This window comes from Gorilla gorilla, chromosome 8 (genome assembly GCF_029281585.2).
Source record: "Gorilla gorilla gorilla isolate KB3781 chromosome 8, NHGRI_mGorGor1-v2.1_pri, whole genome shotgun sequence".
Taxonomy (NCBI): Eukaryota; Metazoa; Chordata; class Mammalia; order Primates; family Hominidae; genus Gorilla; species Gorilla gorilla.
The window spans coordinates 133,117,455-133,132,304 of record NC_073232.2 but is presented as its reverse complement, the minus strand read 5'-3'; the positions used below and the strand labels follow the sequence as shown (position 1 = coordinate 133,132,304).

The 14,850-nt window shown below is 44.3% G+C and overlaps 2 long non-coding RNA genes across 5 annotated transcripts in view; one reads left to right on the top strand and one right to left on the bottom strand.

Moving 5' to 3' along the window:
* LOC109028628 (uncharacterized) overlaps positions 1-14,850 on the top strand; it is a 162,075-nt gene that overhangs the window by 87,731 nt on the left and 59,494 nt on the right. The window lies entirely within an intron of this gene.
* LOC109028630 (uncharacterized) lies at positions 7,109-14,074 on the bottom strand. 2 transcript variants are annotated; one of them, XR_008669077.2, is made up of 4 exons: positions 13,713-14,074; positions 12,603-13,058; positions 7,969-8,023; positions 7,109-7,644 (listed from the first exon to the last, which is right to left on the bottom strand). It is a non-coding gene; the product is annotated as an uncharacterized lncRNA (long non-coding RNA). The 2 variants fall into 2 exon arrangements; XR_002007646.3 differs by lacking the exons at positions 12,603-13,058; positions 13,713-14,074 and adding an exon at positions 11,330-11,656.

The window sequence follows — 14,850 nt, the reverse complement described above, 5'->3', positions numbered from 1 at the left end:
CTCCCACCGTGCCCCTGCAACAGCACCGAGTTTATTTCCGGGCAGCCAGTGAACAGGGCTGAAAACTTGCCGCGGGCTATAAGCCTCCCAGCTGAGACGGCAAGCCCACTCACAGTTCCTCAGCTGTCCCGTGGAGCCTGCAGCAGCATTCCACCTCCCTCAAAGCATTTGTGGATTCTCTCAGCTATCCTGGTATGTTCCTGCGGTAGTTCTTGGAGCAAAAGTTCACGATGTGAGTCTCCACATGCTGCTCTGTCCGTCTCAGTGAGAGCTGCAAGTTAGTCCTGCCTCCTATCTGCCATTTTGACCCCCCCAGTTGACTTTTATCTATAGGCTTTGACAACATTAAGGACACTTTCTCAAAGAGGTCTCCCATCGTTTGGAAGTCAAGCCCCCTCACCTGCCATTTTCTCTCCGTAACTCATCACTACTGGCACTTTAGTGTAAGTTTGTTTATCTCTTCATCATGTACCTCTTTGCTGAGTGTCTCTCCACTTCAATTATAAGAGAACCTGTCTCTTGTATTCACGGATATTCTCCAGGGACTAGGTCAGTGATAGGCACATTATAGGTGTTCAACAAATGTTTGTTAAATGGATGAATAAATGAAATTCTAAGCTCCTTGCAAACAGAAACCTGTCTCAGGCATCTTTGTATCTCTAATCTCCAGTAGGCAACCATGATTTTGTTGAATTCATTATATGAGCATTTGTCTCTACTGTTATGTTACCCTTGAAATTCAGCTTCTGTTGCAACAAGCTCTTACCTCAGGGAAAAACAGGGAGTTCCTAAGTGCTACTGTCCATATATACATTTTTTCCAAATATTCATGTAATTTTTTTTGTTTTTGAGATGGAGTCTCACTCTGTCTCCTAGGCTGGAGGCAGTGGCATAATCTAGGTTCACTGCAGGCTCTGCCTCCCGGGTTCAAGCGATTCTCCTACCTCAGCTTCCCGAGTAGCTGGGATTACAGGCAAATACCACCATGCCCAGCTAATTTTGGTATTTTTATCACCATGTTGACCAGGCTAGCCTCAAACTCCTGACCTCAAGTGATCTGCCCTCCTCAGCCTCCCACAGTGCTGGGATTACAGGCATGAGCCACCGTGCCTGACCATTTCGTGTAATTTTATTCAACTATGAGGAGACCTCATAGCTGATTTGAAGTACTATCAGTCAGTGTTGAACATGGTGTCCTGCTCCTGAGTCTGGCCTGCATGTAGTGTGACAATCTGCATCCTTTGTATGTTGTGTGGTTTCATGGTCCACTGTGGAGCTCAGAGTATAGAGTTCTTCAGTATATCTCTTAAAATCTATCATTTGAATAACACTTTATTGAGATATAATTCACATATAAAATTTTTGAAGTGATTGAATATACTTACAATATGAGGAGCAGACAATGTAGGTGTCCTGCCCATACCTCCTATCCGACACCTTTACCATTTTTGTGGACAATGGCTCCTGATAAAGGCTTTCTACTCCCAGCTGCTAGAACCCTGCAGTGATTAACCAATGACTGAAGTTTACAGGGTGAGGTGGAGTATAACTATTCCAGCTCCCTTCTCTGCTGACTGGAACAACACTGTCCTCCACTGTTTCCAGAGCTTCTCTGTGGAACCAAGCCATAGGTTCACCTCCATGGGACTTCACTAATATTGCAGCCTGACTTGTCTTCCTTCCCTTTCGGTCCTATTTTCCATTTCCTAACTGTTTTTCCGGAACACTTTCTAGTTAATCACTGTCATGAAAGACCCTTGTCTCTGGGCATGCTTGTGGGGAGTCCAACCTAATACAACACATGGCTCATGGCCATTGTTTCTCTGTGTGATCCAGAGAAAACCTGCATCCCAATCTCACGCTGGATTTGTTCAATACGGATTCCTGAGTCTCATCCAAACCCAATGAGTCAGAATGTCTAGGATTGGGGCACAGAGATCTGCATTTTGAACAAAGCTGATCCCCCATCCCAAGATTCTTCTGCACCCTGGAGTGTGAGAACTGTGGTTCTAGTCAGTACACTTGATGTCAAGATGTTGCAAATGCCCTTGTCTAGATGAAGACTTTACCATACTACATTAAGGGTCTGCAAGAGAAAACCCAGCCAAGGATTCTCAGAACAACCTGAGCAATTTTCCTATCCTGTCTCTCCTGATGAAGGCTCCTACTGCTTCTTATGAGGTGAGGAATATGGAGGTGGGAGTTGAAGAATTGTATTGCAAAGTGTATTTGTGTAGAAGCTGCAATCTAAATAGGTAAGTGGGCTATTCAGACTTTAAGCTAGTTAGTATGATTGGATGCCTGTCTAGCCATGTATTTCCCATCTCTTGTCTAATAGAAACCAGACTTGATTCTGCTATCTACCCTTTCCCAAATAATCCACATACCTCCCTTGGCTCCCTAGAGTCTGACTGATTATTCCTGATGGGTCCAAGGGGTATTCCTCCTTCTTTATCAGGGATTGGTTCAGGAATTGGCATGTGATATGCAGCTCGTTGATGAGACATGAGAAGCATTTTGCTGGAAATTTCTGGAAACATACTTATTTGCCTCCCTGAAAGTTTTCCATAAGAAACTCACCCTTTCTCCTATTGGAGGTGAATAAGGGAATAGACCCGGTTGCTGCTAGAAGCCACTCTATGACCAAGAGGATGCTTTAGAATGCAATTGAGCCTGGATAGCAGAGGAGAGTCCTGGAGAGAACCTCGGTCTTGATTATATCATGAGCCTGATTCTGCCAATTAAACCAAAGCCAACCCTATCTTTTGATGTCCTCTTTGTTAAGCAATGGATCCCCAAATTGTTTAATCAATTTGATTGGTTTTCTGTTACTGCAGCTTAAAGCATCCAGATTGACATACTTTGACACTGAAAACAATACACCCTTCAAAAGTTGAACTGTGGTGTAAAATATTGGTATAAGCAGTGTCTGAGGCATTCTTTAATAAGAGCCAGTGAACAGTCCACACTCCTTGTCAGTGGATGGCATCAGATGCAAAAGGCACATCTGCCTCCTATCAGAATGCATCGGGCTCCTCTGAAAGCAGGAAGCATCCAGCTCCTGCAAAGTCAGGAGGCATTGCCTGTGAAGGCAGGCTCCCATGTGTTCCTGCAGCATCAGAGCTCGGCAGGCCCTGTTTTTGACCAGCATTGCAGCCGCCCAGCTATAGTCTGGACACTCAGCCTTGAGTTGCTCCACTGCTTTTCTTAGGACCTCACTCTGTTCTTGATTTCTCCATTGCTATCCCAACAGGCAGGGCAGGGCCGCAGTCACCAACTTGAGTAGTGCTTTTATTTATACTCATGATTAATTTGTGGAGGCCCAGGGGGAAGACAGCAAGTGAAAAGCTGTTGCCTGGGAAATAAGATTCTTTTCAGGACTTTCTGAGAAACATTGAGTTTTTGATGTTTCACACAAAAAAACAGAGCTTCATGTAAGAGCTGAGCCACCAGGGAAACCCTCCTGTGTCAGGCTAGAATGCAGGACTTCAGAGCCTAAAGTCTTTTTTGACTTTTTACTCTGCCTAAATGTTTTAAAACTGGCTTGAGAGAAAATTTGCACTCTCCTCTGAAAGTTAGATCCACTCTTAATAAACTCCACACTGACAGAAAATTCCTAACAGCAGCAGATTCAGGGGGACCCCAGCCAGCTCTGCCTCTCCGTCCTCCCTGGCTGGTGTTGGCTTACTCTGTGGCATGTTCCTCTTTTTTGGGCCCTCACAGAGAGGATATCTGTGGGACCTGGAGAGGACAGGATTATATACCATGGAGGAACTCCCTGTTTTCCCTTGCGATAAAAGCTTGTTGCAACAGAAGCTGAATTTCAAGGGTAGCATAACAGTAGGTTTAATAAAATATTAAAAACCATGCCATCTCAGATGAATATAGGGATGCTTAGATCAAATAAAAAGATGCTCCAAATCAGAATTTTTGGTTGCAGGGGACAGAGAACCAACTCAAAGTAGCTTTAACAAAAACAGAATTCTTTGGCTCACAGAATCCAAGAAAGGAAAACTTCAGAAAGGAGAGGGGCACAGGTGAGACAATCAGAACTAGGGAGTCAAGTACAGACTAGACTCTCCCTGCATCTCTCCTTTCTGCTTCTCTCTCAGTGTTGGCTTTTTTCTCTCTTGCTGCAGACTATTTTTCACCAGATGGCTGGCAAGGTGACTGTCAGCAGGTTTTGAGCTATATCTCATTGCTTCCTATAGCTCTTTCTCAATTCCAGAACAACTCATGAAGAAGAACTTGAACTCATTCATTTGGATCAGATACTTGGAAGAACCCTGTTTGGCCAGGGAAAGCCAGAGATCTCATATAGCCATGTGGATGGGGAAATGTTTCTGGAGGAAGGAAAGGGTTCACAGACAATCCCTGAAAGGCTCACTCTACAGAGCCTTGACTATGTAGGAGAATCAGTCAGCAAACATCACAGCTAGAATTCACTGTGAAAATCACCTTGTCCAGGTAACCAGGAATCAGACTGATCAAGGGAATATCAATGGTCACACAACACATTACAGGGAGAGGAGAGACTAGTACCGAGGTCTCTTGGAGTTGTATTTTTTGCTTTTCTCTATATATACTAGAAATACAGTAAAAAAAAATTGAGTGTGTTTGTCCTCGAAAGAAATGTACTTCTCAATTTCTTGTGAATCCCATGACATACAGAAATTTGTAGACTGTGGTGGCTTGTTATTGTTATTGCTGTTGAAAGAGGAATTGAGAATCTCTACCTTCTCCTATGTTAGAAAGGAGGAGGGGTGAGGGACACTCCCATAAGCCAGGTGCTGTGCTCAGGGCTTCACATTTGTCATCCCATTTAATTCTCACAGCACACTATGAGCAGGCATCCGCATTTTACAGATGAGGAAACTGAGACTTGGTAAAATAAGGTAACTTGCCTAACATCTCCTAGTGAGTAATGCTAGGGCTTGCTGGCAGGCAACAGGTTAGAGATCCTCTCCATGGACCCCCCATGTGTGTGGGGTGGGGGTGCAGGTAGTTGGCTGAGAATCTGCTCAGTTCTGATGGACTCTGCCATCCCTGCTACAGACTCCTAATGAATCTCTGAGGGATGTTTATTATTCAGAGTTGCCTGTCCTCTATTCTCCCTGTCCCAGCAGGAAAGACAGCAGCCCTGGGAAGAGACAGATACCTGAGTCCAGGTAACTAGAAGCCACCTTCAGTCTAGGCTCTAGAATCAGCCTGAGGAGACCCTTACCACACCCACCACATTGCCTGGGCCTTGAGCTCAGCAGCACCAATACAAACCATTGTTTGGAATGTTATCTATATCTTCCCTCTAAACAAGGAGTAGGCCAAACCTTTTTTTTTCTTCTTCTTCAAAATTCAGATATTTGACTTTCAAATATCTTTCATAAGCACATCATAATGAAAGTGGTGGGTTATCCAGATGGGGCCTTTTCGCAGTTTTCCCAATTAGATTACAATATGTATTTATTACCTTAATGGTCTACAAAGAGGCTAAATTCTTTCATAATGTCACCTTGTGACAAAGCTGGCAATGCTAATGAAGTAACTCCTCTCCCTATTGCCCCCTCCCTCAGAGCAGTCATATCTTACCATTTCATCTCAGAAACTCTTCACAGAAAATCACTTGAAGTGCTTTGGGGGACTGTATTGTAAGGATGAATTTGTGCCATGAGTGTGAAATTCAATTTGTATATTTTCACCTGGTTGTCCAAGTATAAGAAGGCTTTTCCAGTGCTTAATGGAGCTGTTTATCTGTAAATATAAGCACTAATGCAATGTGACTTGCATGGATCTGGAAGCTGCCTTTTTTCTCTGGCATGAGTACCCAGTAAACAAATAAAAGGGCTCTGGAATCAGGCAGAATTGCAAATGGCCTCTTTTCTCATGGAGAGGGTGAATCTCCAAGGAACCATAGAAATGAGCCAGACTGTACAATCTCATTGTCAAGGCACTTTGATTCCTAATCTAGAACATTCTCTTCTGAATTTTGATTCAGTGCTTCTGAATTCTGGTAATAGAAGCCCTTTAAGATCAAGAATGTCTGGAATTGAGACATAGAAGCAAGCCTGGCCACGATGATAGCTCTATCTCAGTAATCCTATAGAAATTACTGCTGCTGCTGTTATTATTGCATCAATTTCTTATGTAGAAATTTGCAAACTGTTTTAGAATCATTTCTTGCAAAAAAACACGTGCTGACTATTGTTAAAGAGGGTTCAAAAATTGCTGACAACTAAAGAAAGACTCTGATGAGGAAGTAAATAACCGAAATAATAACCAAGGCTAATTATAGAAATCTGAGAAGAGATGATGTTGCATATAATAATGACGGCAGTAGCTAACACTATATAGTGTATGCTGTGTACTAAGTGGTTTACATCATTGAACTTATTTAAGTGTTAACCACCTGAAGAGGCAGGTATTACTGTTATTCTCATTTTATAGATGAGGAAACTGAGGTTCAAAAAAATCAAGTAACTTGCACAAGGTTATACAGTTAGAAAGTGACAGGGCCACATTCAAACCTAAACCTGTCTGACTCTAAATCTTGAGCTCATCACCACCAGCTCATTCTTTCAAATGCTAAAGGTAAGCGTTTCTCACTCCCCGATTTTGGGTGCTATTTCAGGTACCATCACTGTCCGAGGTAGAATCGACTCAGGTTTGTACACTGAATCCCACTTGTACAAAGCACTAAAATGGTGGTTCTCATACAGGGATGGTTTTGCCTCCTAAAGACATTTGACAATGTCTGGAAACGTATTTGGTTGTCACAAATTGGGAGAGAGTGGGGAGGTGTTGCTGGCATCTAGCAAGTGGAGGCCAGGGATGCTGCTAAACATCTTGCAATGCACAGGACTCCCGCCCTCGCCCCCTCCCCCACAACCACCAAAGAATTATCCAGCTCCAACGTCAATAGTGCTGAGGTTGAGAACCCCTGTATTCCATAAATTACCACTTGGATTCTAAGTAAAAATAGAGCAATCATACTCTTTTGCCCCCTTTTGATGTAGTGTGGCATTTGCCAAGGAAGCAAATTACAGTCTTGGAACCAGCCACAGATGCTGACTCTAAAATGAATGGATTCTCAAAGATCCCACTGGGTGGGTGGACCAGATATTTTATTCTACAAACCAGGACACTGTGAACGGAGACATGAATTATAATTACTCCATGACAACAGGCATAAACCTGGAAGAATGCTCTCCCCCCAACCTGAGTTTCACTGGTGAAAGCATGTTAATTGCAGAAGCCAGTGCGGCAGAAAAGATCAAATGCTGCAGCACGTGTCTTGGCAGTGTCTTCAAACTCCCCCAACTTAAAGGTGCATTTTCCCACCAAGAACTCAAAACCAGATTAGATTTCCAAAGGCCCTTCCGAGGTCCCTCTGCTCTCCACAAGGGTGACACTTAGCGCCATCTGTTGGTGTTGTGCAGAGCCGAAAAGCTTTTGCTCCGCAGCCAGTTTCGCTATTTTTGAAAGTTCATCATCTGAACGTTGGCAAGTCAAGGATCTTCTATAGTTCAATTTGTCTTGGCCAACACCCTGCCAGAGAAGTCATGTGTCATGGTTGTTTTGGATAGTAAAGCAAGTGGGCAGGTCTGGAATCTGAGTCTCTAGGTGCATTACTGAGCCCAGTTATTCTTTCTGTCAAAAGAAGAGGCAAGTGGTATCACGTGTTAAATACATCCCCATGGGTATAACTAGATTTCAAGAAAAGCTTGAAATTTTTTTATTACAGCCATATTTAACAACCATAATTGGGTAGTTAGGTGACTGAGGTGTGTGCCAGCTGTACTCCATCCCCTTCTTCCACTCAAGAGGGCATATCCAAATGGAAATGAGTAGATGTAATTTTATTATAAGGATACTCTTGGATACTCCCTACTTTATTATAAAGAGATTTATTCACAGATTTTAATTCACGATAGCAATTGTCTGTGACCTGCCTCATAATCTGCCAAGACTCACCAGTGTATTGGACACCATGCTTGGGAATGGGGCTCCCTTCCGTGGTGCTCTCTCTCTGGGGAAATAAACACAAACAGCAAGAAGTAAAATAGAGCACTCCCTGTACTTCGGGTCTTCTAATTGTTTTTCTTGTTTTGAATTCAAAGTCCAATTTCCTGGTTAAAGCTCATGAGTTTTAGGAAGATAACAGTAGATACATTGGGCAGTAGGGAGGTCTGAAGTGGCTATGTGCAAACCAATCATGGAAAGATGGACTGGTGGACAGGACACACACATGAAGGATAAAGAGGCCACAACGGGGTGAAGTTTTTTGATAAGGAGCGGGTTGGGCCGGGTGCAGTGGCTCACGTCTGTAACCCCAGCACTTTGGGAGGCTAAGGCAGGTGGATCACCTGAGGTCAGGAGTTCGAGACCAGCCTGATCAACATGGAGAAACCCAATTTCTAATAAAAATACAAAATTAGCTGGGTGTGGTGGTGCATGCATGTAATCCCAGCTACTCGGGAGGCTGAGGCAGGGAGAATCACTTGAACTCGGGAGGCGGAGGTTGCAGTGAGCCGAGCTCGCACCATTGCACTCTAGCCTGGGCAACGAGACCAAAACTCTGTCTCAAAAAAAAAGAAAAAAGAAAAAAGAAAAGAAAAGAAAAAAAAGAAGAGAAGAAAAGAAAAAGGAAAAGAAAAGGATTGGGCTCCCACTCCCATCTCCCATCTAGAGGACAGGATACTGATAAAGTAAAAGGTTAGGTTGAGAGGTTGATGCAGGGCTTTATCAACGATCTGTCTGATTATACAACTAGCAGAGGCAAATAAGCATGCTGTGTTTCTTTCCTTTAGAGAGATGGTGGCAGCTGTAGGCAGAGAGTGGCCCACTGACAACCAGAAGTGGAAGACAAATGATCCTGGCTCCTCAGAGAATTTCTAATGGAGTTTTCTCCTCTACTGCATTCCATTTTTCCTTGCCACAAATCCTGAGTTCCCTCTCTTGCTGGCTGAAATACATTCCTTTCTGTTGGCAGACACAAATTTGACAGTGCAGCAAGCTGTGGGCTATGATTCAACCTGATACGCACCCAGGGTTCTAAATGAAAGCCAGGAATCGCTGGGACAGGAATGCAAACCATGGAGCTGCGGGGGCCTCCTGGAGTTCTAGAGGGGCCCAGAGGCCTCTGCAGGGCTGGACTGTACATTATCTATCTTCCTCTTGTCTCCCATCCATTTGGGCTTCTCTGTTTTCTTTTCATCCCATTCCCATCCCTGCTTCACCTCTCCCCAACCATTCACAGCACAGAAGGTTTCTCTGTCTCCTTTTTATCCCACTCCCATCTCTGCCTAACCTCCCGCCACCATTCACAGCACGGCTATAACACTTCAGGAATCTCCTCAATTGACTTCTGATTGGGGTTGGGAAAGACGTGTCTCTCTCCGTAGCAACTGCTGCTCAGCTAAGGCAGGGAAGCTTGGACAAGAAATGAGCCTAGAGACATCAGCCTGTTGGACCTCAGCTTGCAGAGTTAAAAGCATATCTTGTCTGAATCAATGAATGGGTAGTGGGTATGAGTCTTACCTTACATCTGTGCACATGAAAAATGTCAGAGTGTTTTTATTTTTCTAAATCAACTTTAATCTGTTCTGAGCTCCCACCAACCAGACTCACTGGAAACTTCGTCTTGGTCATAAGCTAGGGGTTTTCCTTCTCTGCTTCTGAGTTGTATGCAAGCCTAGAAAATATGGCAGAGTCAGCCGGGCGTGGTGGCTCACGCCTGTAATTCCAGTACTTTGGGAGGCCGGGGCGGGTGGATCACAAGGTCAGGAGATTGAAACCATCCTGGCTAACACAGTGAAACCCCGTCTCTACTAAAAAATACAAAAAATTAGCCGGGTGTGGTGGCGGATGCCTGTAGTCCCAGCTACTAGGGAGGCTGAGGCAGGAGAATGTCGTGAACCCGGGAGGCGGAGCTTGCAGTGAGCCGAGATCGGGCCACTGCACTCCAGCCTGGGTGACAGAGCGAGACTCTGTCTCAAAAAAAAAAAAAAAAAAAAAGAAAAGAAAAGAAAAGAAAGAAAAGAAAATATGGCAGAGTCCAGGACATTTACAGAAGGCTCCTCTAGTCTGTGGCTCATATTCTTTATTTAAGAAGTACAGCTCAGTGCCCTGAGGGCGGATAGTGGCAGGGACTCCTTGGCAGGCTTCATGTGGGGTCTTTTATGGGCCTAGGAGGCTCACTCCTAACTCATTTCATAGGAAGTCCTACCAAGGTCCCATCCACAGTCCCAATCCCAGTGTGCTTCCTGGGAATGAGACATGGGTTCCTACTATCCATGCAAGGCCTCTTGAAGCCTGGGAAAGCTTTAAGTGACCTCGTTCCCTCTCCGTGGTTTCAGCATCACCTTACTCCTCAAATTTTACCCGAACCCTTCCCATATCTGTGACCTTCCAGCATAATTGTTATGTGAGTCCAGATTTTTGCTAAAGACCAAGCTGTCAGCAAAGTTAGTTCCTTCTGAGGGCTGTGAGGGAGAATCTGCCCATGCTTGTCCCCCGGCCTCTGGTGGTCTGCCAGCAATCGCTGGTGCTCCTTAACTGGTGCTGCATAACCCTGACCTCCACCTTCATCTTCATGTAGCCTTCTCCCCATGTGCTTGTCTGCATCCAAATCTCACCTTTTTATAAGGACACCAGTCATCTTGGATTAGGGGCCTACCCTACTCTAGTATGACCTCATCTTAACAAATTACATCAGCAGTGACCCTATTTCCAAATAAAGTCTTAGGTATTGGGAGTTGGGGCTTCAGCATATGAATTTTGAGGTGGGGGTGGACACAGAATTGAATCCGCAACAGTGATCAATTTTCCCCAATTTGCCTGAGACTGTCTTGGTTTTAAAGCTGAAAGTCCCATGTCCCTGGAAACTTCCTCAGTCCCAAGCCTACCAGGACAACTTAGTTGGAGACAATGCCAAAATAGTAACCCAAAAATGTCTAATTCTTGGTGACTTTCTGCTGTATAGGTTTCTCAGGAACTTCAAAGGAAAGGCTGGCCAGGGACACATAAATTTGGCTGTTCCTGGGTTCTTAGATGAATGTCACTTTTTAAACTTCTGACACCCTGCAGATGTTCACTAAGCATTGATGGAAATGGAGAGAAGTTTCAAAGAGAAGAGAGCTCAGATTTGGGCTATGGGACAAATGTGGAAGGAGGAAGAAGGAAATGAAAGGTAGAGTGTGGACAGAGTGGTGACTCTTGGAAGACCTGAGGGAGGTAAGGTGAGGTGTCTACCTGAGATATCAGAGTGCAGAGGGGATGGCCTGTGGGGCACTTGTACCTGAGGCCCCCTTCTCCATGGGTGGCAAATCCTCACCTATCGAGTGAGCCATCATGCCCCGGAAGTCCAGCATCCAGTTGTTCCAATCTCTCTGCCATAACTACTGCCAAAACTAAAAAACTACTATGTTTTTTAGTTGCTACCACTTCAAAAGAGTGAAGAGTCATTTCAACTCTTTAATTCTCCCATAAATTAAAGATAATGACCATAGTGTGTTTGGAAAACTATGTTTAGGCCGGGTGCAGTGGCTCACGTCTGTAGTCCCAGCACTTTGGGAGGCTGAAGTGGGAGGATAGCTTGAGCCCAGGAGTTCAAGACCAGCCTGGTCATCATAGCAAGACCCTTCATCTACAAAAAAATAAAAAAATTAGCCAGGCTTGGTGGCATGTGCCTGTGGTCCCAGCTACTCAGGAGGCTAAGGTGGGAAGATTGCTTGAGCCCAGGAGGTCAAGGCTGCCGTGAGCTGTGATCATGCCACTGCACTCCAGCCTGGGAAACAGAGCGAGACTCTGTCTCTAAAAAAAGAAAAGAAAAGTTATGTTTAAATCATGCTTAAAACACACATATATTGCAGTTTTGGTATAAGTCTCCAACCAGGACTGATTAATTATGGTCCGAACTTTGAGTAGGAAACCTATTTTAGAAGTACAAAACCTTATCATAAGAGAATAGTCCCGCCACATCCACTGTGTTTGACTGTTGCTGCTGTTTAAAAGTTACGTTTTAGAAAGCTTACGTAGATGACTCCCAAGGGTCCCTGTGTGATATGACATGATCTGGAAACAATTCCCTCAAAGCAAGTTTTCTGATTACTGATCCAGCTAATAGAATAATCAAAATAAACTCTTTCACAAAAGTCACTACCATTTGTGAGCAGGGGAATAATTTCAGAAAAAGGTATGATTTTGACAAATTACAGCAGCTGCTCTTATTAAATAAACATTCTCTTTCCATAAGGCCAAAGATGTATCACAGCTCAGATGAGACACAGTTGATTAAAAAGCATATTGTTTGCGGTCTATTGGTAATACTATTTCTCAAGCAACAATTGTATATAGAGTAAGATTTATAGGAACTCCAAATACTTGAACTAGAATAGATTTTCTCTCCATTACCCAGAAATTTGTGCTCCCTTCCGTATTGCTAGCAGCCCAATCCTAAAAGACAGTATTCCTAGTTTTAATTAAAACATCAGAAAAGTTGGTGTATGGCAACCAAGATACCTATTCTACAGAAGGAAAAAGGGAGATGCTTAGTGCCTTGTAGAAATGTGATTAAGGAGTTGGACAGAAGCAGAGTCATCTCTGACCTCAGCTTCAGAGTTCCAGGGAGTCCAGCTGCACCTTCCCATCAGTGCTTCAAGAGGTATCTGACTTGATATTTTCTGTGGGTCCTGGACATTCACCCCTGCAGCCAAGGGCTTTCATTTTCAGGAGTGTTCAACCTGTGCCATCTGTTCTCCTTGATGAGTGATTATTAGTGAATATTTGGCTTTGCACTCCTTAGTTTTGAAATCATTACAGTGTTCGCTCTTTCCTAATGAGTAACCACCACCTGTGGTTGGAAGTCAACCCAAAGGATCTGGCTGGGTTTTATCACCGCTCTATGTTCTGTTTCATGCAATGAAGCAGAAACACCTTCATCATGTAAAGAGCTCTCAACTTGACACATTCATCTGTCTTTCATTTTCACTTGTCTCTCCTCCATGCAGGGATAGAGTCACAGGGAATCAACTGAGAGAGGCAGGAAGCGAGGTGGCCAAGAGCTGCATGGTGAGAAGGAACACATTAGGCTTGGAGGGCACTGGCTGCTCTTTGGTTCTGCTGCATTGAATGAAAGCCACTCAAGGAGTGGGCTTTTATCTATCTATCTATCTATCTATCTATCTATCTATCTATCTATCTATCTCTGTATCTACTTATTTTATTTGTATTGAAATATAATTCACATATCTTAAAAGTCACCCCTTCAAAATGTACAATTTAGTGGGTTTTTAGTATTTTCACAGAGTTGTGCAACCATCACTCTTTAATTCTGGAACATGTTCACAGCCTCCAAAAGAAACCCTCTATCTCTTAGCAGTCACTCCTCATTTTCCCCCGGCTCCCTTCCAGCCCCAGTCCCTGGCAATCACTAACCTACTTTCTGTCTCTATGGATTTGGGCATTTTGGCTTAAAGCTCCACTCATGGGGTCCATTGCCATCTGTTTATGAATAGCCAAGAAAGAGGGAGAAATTACAGCCCAGGGAAAAGGAGGGAAAATCAATCTCTTGACACTCCCCATTGCCTTCTGTGAAGTGACAATGCCCCAATCTCTCTTCTGTAACTGTACTTCATGTCTTTCTTTTATATCCAATGTGCAGCCCTGCTTGAGTAATCTGTTCATGGCTCCTGGAACTCTTCCCCTTCCCCACTCACTCTTATGGCTTTAGCTCTCCTGGCAGTGGCCACACGACTCCTGGGCCTGCACCCTCCTTTGGAGCTTTGGTTATATCAGATACAGTGCTTGGTGTTCAAATTAGTTTCCTGTTGCTGCTGGAACAAATGACCACAAACTTTAAGGTTTAAAATAGCACAATATATTCTCTTATAGTTCTGGAGGTCCGAAGTCTTAAATGGTGCATCCGGGCTGAACCTAAGGTGCTGGCAGGGCTGCGCTCCCTCCGGAGGCTCTAAGGGAGAACTGTGGCCTTTCCAGCTGCTAGAGCTGCATTCCTTGGATTCTCTGGCTCTGGCCCCTTTCAAAGGCAGCAAAGTAGCATCTTCAAACCCCTCTTGGCTTGTTGTCATATTGTCTTCCTTGACTCTGACACCTTCTGAGTCCCTCTTTACCATATCTGCAAAGTAAGTGCCCTTTGCCATGTAAGGTAACATATTCACAGGTTCCAGGTATTACAACATGGACCTTTGGTTGGGGGGGCACTATTTAGTCTACTATAGTATTCAAAATACTGTGTTCATTGAGAGGAAGAAAGGAAGGGAGAGAGGGAGGGAGGGAGAAAGAAAGAACGAAGAAAGAAAGAGAGAGAGAGAAGGAAGGAAGGAAGGAAAGAAGGGGCCAGGTGCTGTGGCTCATGCCTGTAATCCCAGCACTTTGCAAGGCAGAGGCAGGCAGATCAATTGTGGTCAGTAGTTCAAGACCAGCCTGGCCAACATCTACTGTCTCTACTAAAAATACAGAAATTAGCTGGGCATGGTGGTGCACACTCGTAATTCCAGCTATGTGGGAGGCTGAGGCAGGAGAATCGCTTGAAACCAGGAGGCAGAGGCTGCAATGAGCCAAGATCGTGCCACTGCACTCCAGCCTGGGTGACAGGGTAACACTCTGTCTTACAAAAAAAAAAGAAAGGAAGAAAGGGAGAAAGAAAAGAAAGGGAAGGGAAAAGAGAGAAAGGGGAGAGGAGGAGAGGGAAAGAAAGGGAAGGGATGGTAGGGAGGAAGGGGAGGAGGGAGGGAAGAGGGAAAGAGGAAGAAAAAGTATATCATTATGCTTCCAAGATCTCTGTTCTGCTGATGGTTCTGATGGACAAGGAGAGAGGACTCTGGGAAAGGCAGG